Source organism: Camelus dromedarius, chromosome 7, assembly GCF_036321535.1.
Source record: "Camelus dromedarius isolate mCamDro1 chromosome 7, mCamDro1.pat, whole genome shotgun sequence".
In the NCBI taxonomy this organism is placed as follows: Eukaryota; Metazoa; Chordata; class Mammalia; order Artiodactyla; family Camelidae; genus Camelus; species Camelus dromedarius.
In genome coordinates this window covers 54,338,138-54,353,730 of record NC_087442.1, presented here as the reverse complement: position 1 = coordinate 54,353,730, position 15,593 = coordinate 54,338,138, and positions in this window count along the sequence as shown.

Below are 15,593 nucleotides of genomic sequence, written 5' to 3'. Positions count from 1 at the left end.
AATAATTATGAACCCAGCGAGCTTGCCAGCCTGACTTTTTTTTTTTTGAACAAGTAAAAATTGTGTGGGCATAAAAAATGGTGTATAACTTGATGATTTGATATACATATATACACTGTAATATGAAATGATTACTACAATCGATTTCATTAACACATTCATTGCGTCACGTCTCACTTTTTGTGCTGAAAATACTTAAGATCATAGCAAATTTCAAGTATGCAATACAGTATTATTAGCTATAGTCATCATGCTGTACGTGATATCCCCAGAACTTATAATTGAAAGTGTGTACCCTTTGACAAACGTCCTCCCCGCCCTCTGACCGTTGCAACCACTGTTCTACCCTCTGGTTCTGAGTTCACCTTTCTTAGATTCTACATGTGAGTGAGATCGCCGGGCATTTGTCTTCCTGTGTCTGGCTTATTTCACTTGACATAATGTCCTTCAGGTTCGTCCATGTTTTTTCACAAGTGGCAGAATTTTATTTTCCATGCCAGCTTAACATTTCTAACATATCACTTGCTTTCCTTCTTTATTCATGCAACAAATAATAATAAAAATGGCTAATGCTGGATGATGTACTGTACACACTGGAAAGGAAGAAGGCCAGACGCAGAAAGACCATTTAGGAAGCTATTTCTGTATCTTGTTTCCATTGTGAGTGCTTTACAGATGGAGGGGTAATGATGGAAATACTGGAGACTGGATCAAAGCAAGAGGAAAGTTCTGTTCTGGATTCATTGGCTGTAGGCACTGGGTCAACATTCAGGTAAAAATACACCTGGGAACAAAGCTCAGGAGCTGGGATAGGAATGGAGAGTGAAGTTTAACTTGCTCATCTTATTCTTTTTTATATGAGTAAAATTAACCATATTAAATATACAATTACTTTAGAATTATTTTTAAATTAGTATTTATTGAGCCTTTACTATGGTACAGGTTTATAAGTATTTTATATAAATTTTCTTAATCCTTGCAAGAGTTCTATAAGTTTGTTATTATTCTTATCCTTCTTTCATAAATGTGGCCTCCCAGCTGGTAAAGGGACTACAAATCAGACAGGTCTCCCGAATTTCAGTGTCTGAGCTGGAATTTCAAGCCTGTCTTTGCAGCTCAATGCCTAGAAAAGTACCTCTGTTCAATCCATGTCTGTTTAATGGATGACTGACTGCATACTAATATTTGCGCCGCAAGACAGCTGGAGTTGCAAACGGTGTGTCTGAAGAAGGAAAAAAATTGTAATTCTTGATTAATTGAAAAAAAATGAAATAGTAAGGATTAATTAAGAATTATTTTAAAAAGCCTAAGTATAATTAAAAAAAAAAAGAGAAGAATGATACAGTAATTTGCAGGGAACTCTGGCAGACTGTGAGCATAACTTTTTGAATTTGTGGAACATCAAGATAGTCACAGCAAATTTCTTTGTCTATAAATGGCAACACCTTGTCATTGTTATGTTATTAAATGTCTACTCTGTGCAAGATCGCACATCGCGTTCCATGGAAGATTTAACATGCATGTGTAAGACAGTTCAGTCCTCAAAGAACTTTACCTGGGAGCTGGGGAGGCAGGATGAAAACGTGATTAATCCCTTACCTGGCTCTCTCAGTTCCCTCCCCGGTTCCTCACCCTGCCCATGCACACTGGCATCTTGTGAAAACCATGTATACTCTTGCTTCGGCCATTTTTGTTTTTGTTTTCGTTTTTGTTTTACATTTGCTCTTCCATTGTCTGAGTTTCTTCTCTCAAGATGTCACCATGGCTCAGTTCTGTCAGTGTTCATTTAAAAAAAAAAAATGGGTGATTAACAAGGAATCTTTTGACACCCTAATATAAAATGTCTATAATCACCTAGTTTTCTTTCCCTACTTTATCTTTCCCTCTAGTACTTATCACCAACGTGCACATGCTCATACAATTTATACAAATGATGCGTTTATTTATTGTTTCTTGGCTGTTTCCTGCCAACTAAAAATTGGCACTTGCTGTCTGCCTCTGCTTGGATTAAATCATGAGCCACTGCAGTCACTGACCATCAACATTCCCTGAAAGGCGTTCAGGTTGGAGGTCAAGAATGAGGCGTTCTGTGCTCTGGGAAAACTGGCAGAATAGGCCTTCAGAGAGTTAGATGTTTTCAGGAGAAGATTTTATGAGCCTTAAATCTTGTGTCTCCTCATATCTAGAAAAGCACTAAAACCATGAACGGTGACATCTGTTCCTCATGACTAGCAGCAGCCTCTGCCTACATGTGTGCTTGACTGCACGACAGTGTCCCCTTCACTGAAATCATATTTAATACTGAGTTTTCCCCTGCCTTTTTGGAGCAGTTCCTCAAAACTATCTGAGATGCCATCTCCCGGGCTATAGTCCTCATTTTGCTACAAATAAAACTTAACTCACAACTCTCACATTGTGTGATATTATTTCAATCAACAGTCCACCAACTAGACCGTGAGTTTCTTGAGAAGAGAATCTATTTTGTTTAAACTGTACCTTCAGCATCTACAACAGTGCCAGGCATATAGTAAGGATTCCATAAATATTTATTAAATGAATGAAAAAATGAACTGATAAATGACAATACTTTTAATTGTACAACAGCTGAATTGTTAACACAGGTGATATTCACTACAGACATTCATAGAAAATCCATGCATATGCACCTTTTCCTGAATTTTACAGTATCTCAAGGAGAGGGATTCTGTCTGTTGAAAAATCTAATCTGTATCGAGTGTCGTGCCTGGCAGAGTACCTAACATACTGGGTGTATTTGCTGCACATTTGTGGGGATGTTATATTTCCAAGAGGAGATGGGTCCTTAGCAGGGCTTTGGAAGTTAGTTGGGGTTTAGCTGAGTGGTAAGTGGAAGAGATGTCATCAGTTTTCTGAGTAAGAAGCAGATGGAGGTACACACAATTTCCTTTGACAAGGAGTCACAATATGCTGGCAAGAGCAGAGGCTTAAAAAAAAGAGCCATCGGGTTGGGGATAATTGGTAGAAGGCTTGTGTTTAAAGAGATACAGCATGCGACAAAATAAGTAGTACTTTTGGAAGATGCGCTCAATCTTGTATTCAGCTACATGCATTTCTATTCAGTGTGTACCTAGGATCAGAGTAGCTGTGTTGGGGGAAGCAGGTCATCAACTTTACTGGGTCGGTGCAGGGAGACATTAGGGTAGGTATTAAGTGAGTGCGTAGATACTAAATCTGTAGAAATAGGCTGGGTGGAGGTGATGATAGCCTGGACTGGACTGATGAGAAGAGAAAAGAAGACATGGATATGAGAAATAATATGAAGAAATAATGAACAGAATTCTCTTATGCATAAGTTTGGAAGGGGACTCATGGGTACAGAAGATAAAATTTGGCTGGAAAAATGGTTTTATTGGAAAATCTGAAGTTTAAGAGAGGAGAAAACCAAGATGAAATGGCAGTAGGCTGGCAAAAATGTGGCCGGGAAGTCAAGGGAGACACTGAAATTGGAATTAGATATTTGAGAATTAGCACAACTATTAGCTATGTTTTCTGATATCCCTGGAGCATTTGTGATCTGTGGTTCTCATTAATTCACCGGTACAAGTGTTTACCGGGCATCTGTTTGCCAAGAATTCTTCTAGGTGCTGAGGTTGCAGCAAAGGCCAGACAGAATAACTCCCCATCCCTAGGTCCTTTGCACTGTAGTTGGAGAAAGTGAAACGCATGGCATGTCACATCTATGGGTGGTAAGTGCCGTGGCGGGAAATAAAGCAGGGCAGGGAGGCAGGGATGCTGAGTGTGGAGGGCAGGCAGATCAGGGCTGGTCTCACTGGGAAGAGCAAGATCTGGAGGAGGGGTGGATGTGAGCCCCTGAAACCTGGGGGAGCAACTTAGAGGAAGCAGGAAAGCAAAGGCCCCCATCCTGCTTCCAATGTTCCAGGAGGAGCAGGGAGGCCAGTGAGGCGGAGGAGCAGGGCGGGGGATCGGGCAGAACAGTAAGTGTGAGCAAAAGGCCTTATGGGCCAGAAAGAACTCAGGGTTTACCCTGAATGAGAAGGGACGCTAGTGAATAGCTGGGAGCAGACAAGGTACATGATGTGACTTGTATTTTAAATGGATCCTTCTGGCCGCTCTGTTGATGACAGAGCTGTGAATCATCTGGAGTGAAGACGGACTTGTTGCCTCTACTCAGAGGCATTTTTGTTCAAACAAAATAATTTACCACTTTCCTTTGGAATTCCCCAAAGCCGTCTTTGTGGGTTTCAGTTAAACTTCCCTCGTTGTCGTTTGAGCACGTTCCCGACACCTCTTCCCCCTTCTTCCCATCCTTGGTGCTGCCTGGGGAGGCACCCTCAGAAGCTTCCTGGTTTAGCTGGGTCTGTGGCTGATTCACCCTCTTTCCCCTGGACTCTGTTCTCAAAAGTACACAACATCGATCTCTGGATTGGAACTCATCCTCCATGTGTTCTTTCTGTGAGGGTTTCAGTAAGGTAAATGTACTTGGAGAGAAATCCATCACAGGTTTCCTATACTTGGCATTGGTTCCAGTTACAGGTTGAATTATCTGTCTCTTGAGGTCTAGCACCCATTACATAATAAAAATATATGCTATATATTATTCAAAATTGCATTTAACTGTTGTGGTATTTAGATAACAAACTCTAGAAAGTTCCAAGCTTGACTATAACCTACTCTGGTGGATCTGGAATTTTTTGAGACACCCTTCTTTCCATATATATATATATATACTAGTTTTATAAATGTCTCAAGTTCTGACCTAACTTTAGCTCAGATATGGTGAGTAATTATGAAGAGGTCACCACTTTAAAATTCAGTTTGTAGGTTTCTCTGCTTAAAATCTGTTTAAGCGTGGGAAATGAAATGAGTATGCCATTTACACACCGACATGTCTGTTCAACACATTTCAATAAGGTGAGTGTTTTTCAGGTTGTGTTGCTGTGTCATGTATGCCATTTAGGAGAGGCCATGTGCTGGTTCAGTGCTCACAGATCACTGTTTAAAAAGAAAAAAAAAAAAAAAAAAAAAAAAAAAACCCCAGCACATAATGCCCCACTGAAGACAGAATGAATCCAGCACACCTGGAATGAGTCATTACTTTCTTTGATCTTTGATAAACAGTTGTTTGAGGGATCTGAAAGTTCTCATTCAAATAACTTAATCAATAAACGAAGTGAAATAAAACTTGGTATCTGTTATGTCGAATGCCAAATCATACAAAATAATGTATGATTATTAAATTAATCAAATTGAAGTGAGGCAAGCATTGTATATTCTTGAACTTGTTGGTGGAAGTGTTGTGAAAACTCTAAAGAAAATCAAGAGTTTAGTTTAAGTAATTTTTAGGGATAATTGACACTATTATCGCCGATTGCAAACAAATTCTAAGGTCCCTCGAGTATTTGGTGTGGCGCACTGAGGTCTCTCTGTATGAAAATTTCTTTTTCTAAAACTGTAATCATAAGTCTTTTTCTTTTAGCAAACACTTTTCTAAGTCACCCCTGCCTATTAAAGTAAAACAAACTTTATAACCAAGATTGTGAGTTAGATAGAAAATTCTCTTCACTCTTTCCATATTTAAGTACAGGATTATGAAAATGTTATCACTCTCATTAAAAAAAAAACCTTCATACTGATTTGGCTTTTTATGTTCACAATGTCATCATCCATTGTTTAGGACTCCTTTGGATATTTAAAAATTCAAATAACACTTAAGACCTGCTCTGTGGGACTCAGAGCATTTCTGGTAAATAGGACCATTTCAAGGGATATGGCTTGGTATGAAAAATGACTTAAAAATCTGAAGAAAACTGAAATTTTACAGATGGATTTTTTTCTTTTAGGATTTTTTAAGAAAGCAATGAGGAAATGGTTCATCTTCCTCTCAAGGAAATAAGATGCCAGGTCTAATTTTAATAATTTTCCATAATAATACCTCAGAGACAGGAACTAGACTGAAATTAGTTTCCTGACTGACTTCACTGTTTTTCTGTCATTTACAATTCCATACTGACTCTGTTTATATAAACAACCTTCCTTTTCAATATGAATGTGGTATCTTCCACATGCACGCTAGGAAAATATTCATGCCTGTCTGTGTCAGGTATTGATTTTTTTTTTCTTAATCCTTTTGTTTAATAAATCAAAAAGCTGGTAGAGAATGTCTTTCGGTTAAGAGGTCATGGATTTGAAAGCTTTGCTTCTGAGAGAATTCACTGAAATTTTCTGTTAGGAGAAAATGGTCATTTAGGCTCATATAGATCGTAGAATGAACCACATCCCACCCTGAGCTATAAAGTCACCGAGAACATGTAATGTGGTCTGAGCTTTCACTGCAGTGACTCGCGACTGCGTAACAATCAGCTCTGCAGAAAACAGACAGTTGAGTACTCGAAGAATACCTCTCTTTTTGGAGATACAAAAGTTTTATTTTTTCAGTGGAAGTAGGTGCTATTTACAAGTATGACCTTAGGGAATACAGATACTTGCATTTACTGCTGCCTTGTTAGCCCATCACATAATGCCCACCATACAATAAACACTCAATAAACACTCAACATACAGTAAACACTCAAAAGCTGTTTTGTGGGTGGATACAAGAATGAATGAAAGAATGCCATTTCTTGATTGGTCCTTTCTGGCAGCATGAGAAAAGTATTTGGAAGTGTTACTTTGTTTAACAATTCAGCAATTTGTTGATTCATCAAAAACATACTGCCTAGTATGTACCAGTGCTAGGTCCTAGGGGAAACATAAGAAACCAGGTGGAGTGGCGTGGTTATAGCTCAAGTGGTAGAGCTTGTGCTTAGCATGCATAAGGTCCTGGGTCCAATCCCCAGGACCTCCTCTAATAATAAATCAATAAGTAAACCTAATTACCTCCTCTCCTCCAAAAAAAAAAAAAAAAAGAAAAAGAAAAAAGAAACCAGATGGACATCATCCCTGATCTCACGGTGTTTCTAATCTCATGGTGCAGCTATCAGGATGAAACAAGAAGAATGTGGGCCTGTATTCTGATGTTTTCTTACAGCATCATCGTGACTGACTAAGGATTGGATGGCGGCTTTCCAGTTGATGAGTGCCTTGCTCAGCAGGTTGTTATAGATTCTGACGTTTAGTTATGGATCAGTAGTGTCTAGGGAAATTGTAAAACAGGTGTCCATGCCCTGAGTCAGACTTGTTACATCAGAATCTCGAAAGTTGTGGTCTCGAAGTCCGCATTGTTAAGAAACTCTATAGATCCGTCTGATGAAGCTAAGCTGGCATTCAGGAATTACAACTGAGTGTTAGATAGAGGTCTGGAATTACTATTAGTATAGGGTCAAAGTTTATGTTCATGCCAACCCCAAAGTAGACATTAATTGACCATCTTTCAGTGTCAGATTATTTTACATAAAGTGATGATCAGTCAAAATAGTCTCAGCCATCGGCCCCACCTCTTCACGCCCTGCACCATCAGCCTTCTCTTGGAACCTGGCCATCATCATGTGGTTAGCTCCCCTGAGCCTTCTGGTGGGGTTACTATCCTCTGGGCAGTGGAATTCTTCACACTTCATTTCCATCATTCTTTCTTCTACTGTTAAAATCAACTCAGGGCATGCTTTGTCTGCGGATACTTGGAAAGTTTGTTTCATTGGCTCCAATTACTTTTAGTGTCAAAAAATGTGGCCTCTTCTACATATCCTTGTTCAAATTGTGTATGTACATAATGAAAAAAATCCAGTTTTTGATTATCCACACAGAAGGAATTTGAGATACAAGACCATACTCAAAGTTTTTTGTAACTTTCAATTTTTATGGTGTCATTGCTTCAGTCTCCTGGTCCTTAGCTCTCAAAGAACCATCTATATGAACTTCTGTAACTTTCTACCTTGTGGGTCTGTCCAGTTTAAAAGCAGTAGCACTAGAGTCTGCCAACCTGCTGAACCAAAGGGTTAGGGTTGGGAGAGAATTCATTCATTCAGACTTTACCAGTGCCTGCCCTGTTGTAGAGCTAGTTGCTTCAGAACCCATGAGTTTGGAGAAACTGCTGCCTCTTCTAACTGGCATCATGTAGCCCTGGCTGTGGTTCTGAAGAGGGGATGAGAGATTCTGAGCCAACCTGCCTTCCCGTGAGGATGGAGCAAGTCATGCCTCATCTCATCCTTTCTGCAGTCAGGGGTGTGGTTCATTGTCTGGGAACCACAGAGAGTGTACACGGCTTGCGGTACTCAATGCATAGAATTAAACATTCTCAGTCAAGGGACTGAAGTACAGAGTCGGTCCAAACTGCTTCTCCTGCATAGGAGGAATCTGACTACATACGTCCTCCTTGCTACATGGAGGTGAAATACAGTAAGCAAGCTTCATCATCAACAAAGGACAGCGAGTTGTGCTTTGTTTTTGCTTTTCATTTTTTGAGGAATGTGGAGAGAATTGGAATTCCGCTTTACTTTTTAAAAATCAGGAATGATAATTTATTAGCTGAAGTAATATTCATGTCATAGTTTTTTTAGACCCACCCATATCATACTGCAGCAGCATAAGAGACCCCCAAGCAAGAACCTCCTAGTTGAGCTCATCAACCTCTCCAAACCACGAGCGATAATAATAATAATACATGATTATTGATAGAACAGTTTTACACCATAAGTTTACATGATATGTTACACAGCAAATGATAATTGACCTCTCTCTTGCTTTCTCTATCCTTTTTTGAAAATACAATGTGTGTGTAATTGGGTTGACAATAATAAACAAAAATATGTAAAGGGTAGAAATATGAATCCCATGTTGTCCTTGACTGTGGTTAATTGCTGCATGATGGAGGGTCAGAGTGAAATATTTTTGTTTGTTTGCTTGTCAGTTTTCATATAGCTGTAGTTTCTGAATTTCATAATTCATATCAAAAAATAGCATGAGTAATAAAATATCCCTTGAATATTTTAATAATTTTTCTAGGTTTTTTTTTAAAGCTAAGTGTTTGGAACTAGTGAAAATTTACTAATTTTTAAAATTTTAAAAACACTTCTTAGTGACAGCCTGGAGTGGTACATATTTTGGTCTGTCAACCAAGGAAATTTTTACATACCTTTTCTTCTTTGAAGTTAATCTTTAAACTCACTTTAACCCAATGAATCTCTTTATTTATCCCATTCCTAAAAACTGAGTTAATTATGCAGCTGTTTTTTTATACTGTGCACTGTGAATTCTGTTTCTCTTTGACATGGTCTGATCTTTTAGCAAAGAAATGTGATATACAAAATCTAAGCAAGCAGCAAACAGGTATGCATGTTTAAGTTAATGACTGTGGAACTATATAAGGGTGAGGGAAAATTTTTCTTTTACTTGGCTTATTAGCATGATTTGAAATCAACAGAAACAACTGCTTCTGTTTTCAGCGAAGTCTTAAATTTTGCAGTAATTTCAGCATTCTGATGCTGACAACTGCGGTGCAATTAGTTCTTGATCTTTTTAGCTTGAATTGCCATTGCTTTTATTAACGCTTGAGCTAAGCAAAAACAGCTTGAATAAAACTTCTCTACAGCCCTCTTTAATAAAACTTTTAAATCACCTTTATAGGAGAAACTATCAGCACATTAGGCTGCAAGTTTATTAACACATTGTAATGTTCACGTTGGACCCGGAACGCTGAAAATTGCAGCAGTATTTCTAGATCAAACCTATGGGTGACACAAATGCTTGGCTTTTTTTTTTAATGGAGCTGAATATTAAGCTGACTTAGAATGTTGCCTATTCTTGTTGTTTGAGTAGCCTACATTCTTAATAATCTAATTTCCATTGTGTGACCGCCCGGAACGAAGTGCTTACTTGGAGTGGAGCAATTTGTGGTCACAGATGAGCTTGAATTGAAACAGCTGATCTCCTGTGACCTCCCTACAGGTCTGCTGTCCATCTGAGAGACCCCTCAGCTCAGCAGAGCTTTGTCCTAACCTTTTCTCGCTTTCTCTGATAAGTCTGAATGATTGGTTAAGAACAAGTGTTTCATCTCCATTACAAAGTGGGACATTTAAATTCTAACTCTTAGCATAGGTGATTACTGGAAAAGCAGTCTCTAAGATTTTTACATAGCCCTTAATTTTAAAGTCATCACTTGACTGAGTGCAATCCCCTCACTTCTTCTCCTTTTTCTCCTGTTTCATATCATCAGCAGCAGGGTTGACCCTTGTTTCAGGCATGTACTGTGTGCGAAATGCCATGCTAGGTTCAAGTCTAATTTGCTACAGTCCCACAGCTGGGGCATTGTTACCTTTGTTATGTGGATTAGGAAATAGAAGACTATGGCCCAAATCCCCAAACTAGAAAGTGGTAGCCTCAGGATTTAAATTTAATTCTGTCTTGATTCTTTCTATTCTTCTATGTGGTTTTAGCCAAATTCTAATTCCATTAAAGGGAGTCTTAAGCAAAACCTGTACTCCCACTGCTGACTAATAGTTGATATGACCATGAGCCTGGGGCTAACTGAGCTATCCCCTCTGTGCTACAATTGAATTTTGAATATTTAATAATTCTACAAACAATTATTTACACATGTAGTTCTCCCACTAGTTACGCTATGAGCTCTTTAACCACGAGGACCGGAATTTATTAATCTTGTTATCTGTAGTGTCTAACACAGAGTAATTATTCAATGAATGGGGTACCCTTCAGTGGTTAGTAAGTTTCTTTGATACTCCCTCCATCAACTCCTCATCTTCCTCTGTTGGATTTCAGATAAAAGCTGAGTTAACATATTCAATACTTTATTCATTAGAAACAATATATAAACTGAAAAGCTAGCTATTTACTAAAAGGGCAGAATATATTTACCATAATATACAATCATTACAATTAATTAGAAAAAGACTAATATGTTTCGTATGCTGTTCTACCCAGCTCTGCTAAGACTTGAGTTCTAAATGTTGCCTTAAGTTTATGTTCAGAACTCCCAGCATAAAATGTCAAAAAGGACAGAGAAGAATTGCCATTGACAACATCATTGGTGGGTGCTTGACTGTATCTTGATAAGGAGGAAAACTTATCAATAAGATGAGCACGCTTGATAGTTGTAACTGCTTACATTTATACGATGGAAATCTATCTTACATACCAGGAAGGGGAGAATCCAAGCTTTGCAAAAGTTCTTAGGCTAAATTTTTTGGTATCTTAATTATCTCCAAGCTTGTCATGATCCAAAGTTGCAGGGAAACATGAGATGTGGAATGTGCAAATCATGATTAATAAAAGAGATCTGGTTTTGTCATTTACTGATTTTGTCATCTTGGACTTTTTCTCCCTATTTTTAAATGGGAATAATATAGTAATGATGAGTTCTTGTTATATGATAATATACTAATGAATCTTTGGTTACTTCCTACATCACATTGCACTGGTCACATACATTCTAAGATATGATACACAATTCATTCACCATTATGCTCCTACCATTATTGCTATCTTTTAAGAGTTCCATTCAAAATGCAGTGTGTTAAAAAACAGGACTTTGCTTTTGAATGGGTATGGTAATACTTTTTTTTTCCTTAAAGATTGTTCAGAAAAGTCTGAAAAGTATTTTATTGAGACATTTTGAATGAATTCTTTATCTATAAGCAGATAAGGTATTCTCTTTAAGTTTATTCCTACCCAGTAATATGATTCCTGTCTAATAGTATTAAACTATCAGAATTAACGGTTTTGGAAGATGGTAGAATATCGGCCTTCATACCTCATTGTTCTCTGTAGGAACAGTGGGAAACTGCAAAGCAGTGTAAATGGAAGGAGAAAACAGCAGCGTCATGGATCTAAAAGGCGTGCACAACTGTTAGCAAAATACCTGTCATGCTTCTCTTGATTTGAGTCCAATCAAGAGAAGAAGGCACAGGTAGATGGACATAAGCCACCAGAGGTCACAGCGTAAGGCGGGTTCTCTGAAAGTAATTGATGCACTTGGGTAGTATCACACAATGTCTTACTTTTTACCGAGATTTTCAGGTAATGAACTTCTGCCCTTCTCAGCGGTGTGTTAGGATGAAATAACAGTAATAGTAGTAGTAGTAAGCTTTGTGGATGTACTTGAAGAGCACCAGTAGATGTGTATGACTTTAAAGGGTCAGACAGGAGGAGTATCCACAAACTAAAGATGTAAAGAACTTTGGATCAAAGAAGAATTCAATCCGAAGCTGCAGAATAGCAAGTAAATAATAATAGTAACCACCCTGCATATTAAAAATCAATGTGATATTGTCACACATGGAGGAAACTTCCAGTCTTACATAATTCTTAGAGAAGAAGGAATGAAGCAAAATTAATTAAATATTAAAATTAAGAAGGTAGACTAACAGAAGGAAAAAATAGACAAGATAAAAATAAAGGTCTAAAGTCTATCAATAACAAATATGAAAATGGTTTAATTAATACATCATTTAGGAGCTCATTCTTTGGGTCAACCTAATCAAGAAAAGAAAATAAAACCACAATTGTACAAAGTAAAAAGTGAGAACAGGGAAAAGCTTTCTGTGCAATCCTTTCTCACTTTCCCTGCACTGTGTTAACTGAACCGTGTGGGTATGGGAGCTCTGTGTCCCTTAGCACAGCTCCCACCGTATGTATGAGTTTCCATTAACGTAGTACTGTGCAAAGCGTGGACGTCTATGGTTGCCAAATAGAGTTGCCAAATCAAAGAGGTGACTTGGCTTAATGCTAGGCAAATTCTTTTTTTAAAAACCTATAAGAAATAGATAAATCCATAGAATGTTTTAAGTTACTGAAGCTTACATGAGGCAGGATACAAAAGTTTAGTAAAACAAATAACAGAGACGTAAAATTGTCAATTACTCTAAGTTTCCAGACCCAGATGACTTGTTGAATTTTACCAAACATTTTTGAACAGTTATCTTTGTTGCTTTTAAGATGTTTCAAAGCACAGAGAATGAAGAAAAATGTGTGACCTTTATTATAGGCAGCATAACGTTAATATAAAAATATGGCATAATACAATAAAGAAAAATTAGAAAAAAGACTCAATTACAAATGTCATTGCAGAACCCTAAATACCATCAGTGCATAAAATAATCTCATTAAAGCAATTAGATATTATGTCCGAGTAAAATTCATATAAGGAAAGTAATGACAGTTCATTATTAGTAAAGCTCTAATGTACCATTTAACAAGTTAAGGGGAAAATCATACTCATCTCAAGGGATGCCAAAAAGGTCATTGATAAAATTTATATTCATGCCTTATTTTAAAAACACACACACAATAAAAAATAGGTTATTTCAAACCAAACACCAGGGTCACCCTCAGTGCCAAAGCAATAGGTTCATTTCTATTGAAGTCTAGAAGAAGAAATGCCACTCATTGTCATCTTTATAGAATATCACTCTATAAATTCTAATTGGTATGATCAGAGAAAATCAAAGTGTAAGTATTGGAAAGGAAGTGGCAAGATTATTATTTGTGGTTAATAAAATATTTACCAGAAAAATCCAAAGAATTAGTTTTAAATGAGAATTGATATGAAAAAAAAGTCACTGAAATGCCTAGTTACCAAGCAGATAGAAGAATCAACAGCATTAAATACACAAACAAAATAATGCATTAGAGGATATGAGAAGAGATCTTATCACAAATAATAAATCAAAATATATAATGTATTGGCATAAGTGTAACACAAACTGTAAGGAATCTAAATTTTAAAAAACCCAACAATTTATGAAAGAGGTAGAAAAACATTGCATATTCTTGGATCGACAGACTCCCTGCAAATGTGACAAATCTCTCCAAATTATTTATAAATTTAAAGGTGTCCCCAACCAAAAAAAAAAAAAGTGGCATTTGAATTAGAATTTGACTAATTGATTTTAAAGTTTATTTGGAAAAGTTACAGTACTTAAAGTTTTCAATGTTTTTCTGGGATAGGAAAAATGGAATGGAACACAGTAGTAAGAAATAGGTTCAATTTCAATGAGAATTTAGCACATAAGAAAGTTAGGCTTCAAATAATTATCATTACGTAGCAATGGGACAAAGCCTACCTTTTTCGGGGGAGAAATGTTATATTCCCACCTAACCGTTTTCAGAGTTAAAAAGAAAACTGAAGTTGTAACAAACATAGGTGATGATGAAATTGGTGAATAGATTTTACTTAACTATATATAACAAACTTTTGAAATGTAGCACACAAGCATCTGCTTCTGTTTTAAAAATCCGTATTTTTCTGTTGTATGACTGTATCATAATTGATTTAAATAGGACTTGGTGGCTAGGCATTCAGTTGTTTCCATGTTACAAGCAATGTTGAAATGAACACCCTTCAACAAATGAATAGGTGAAATCTCTTGTTTAAAGTACAAAAGGGTATGATGTGTTCACATTTAAAAAAATGATAGTCACTTATATGTCTTGGAATTCTCAATGTCAGTTTAATGTGTTAATTAAAAATGACAGTTGTGCCTGTGCTTTGCATAGACATTGGGTTTGTGAAATGAGGAGGCATCTTTGTAAGGTACATTAAATTGCACAGTATGAACTTTACCTTTGCATGCTGTTTATCAATTAGTTGATGAGATAGTTACAGGAAGGTTGTCTGGAATGAAAGTGAAGAGAGCAGCCCTCAGAGCATCATGCATGCTGTGATCTTACTTTTACAGAAAAAAGGCTATTCGTGCATATGTAATTGAAACTCACAAGGGACTAGAACAAAAGGAAGAAGATCTATAAATAAAAAGAAAAAGAGAATAAAATAATGCCATTGGATAGACATCAAAGATATCCATTTGCCTTTAATGATCTTTCTAAATTAGCTAAAATTAGATTCAGAACCAGGAAGTATGCAATTGACATTTCATGACATTACTTAAGCTAATGAGAATATGTGTGTGTTTCTTGTCAAAATTTTATTTATTTTTTTTATTATATACTTCCTTCTGTTCTTGTTAGAAATTCCATAACCCTTTTGGTGTGGGTCATGGAGGTTTTCAATTTCTAAATAGTATCTGGTAAACATACGTAAATGAGAAACAAACCAAACAGAAACACCCAAACAAGCAAGGAACAAAAGTGTTGGGTTTTCACCGCATAGTCCATATAGGATATTTTGAAACAAATAACTGAAAATGTTCGGAAGTTAGCAATTCTCTCGTCAGCAAAGCAAGGAGTCTAGATTTTGATTTATATAAAATTCACCTTTATGATAATAAAATTTTATTTAACGTTTACATCAAGAGATTGAAAATGTTGTTTAGCTTACAATTTCAAGAATCATCTTCTTCTGGATTTCAATAAAATGATAGAAAAAAAAAAGTGGGGTTTGAGTTATCCTACACATTAATTGGTCTATATAAACCATGTCTAGCTAATAAAGATAGCGGTAATTTATCAGCATTCTTTATTTTCATATACTGATGGTATCACAATTACCCAAAGTAAAATGAAAGAAGTAAGAAATCAGAAATACATCAAACTGCAGGACAATCTAATCAGTTGGGGCTTTTTCAGAATGTTGCGAGGCCCCCTTCAAGTATGTGCTCAGGTGGCATCTTTTCAATGAAGCCCATCTGGACCATCTCATTTTAAAATTAGACTCATCCACCCTGTTATCTGGCTTCTTACTCTGT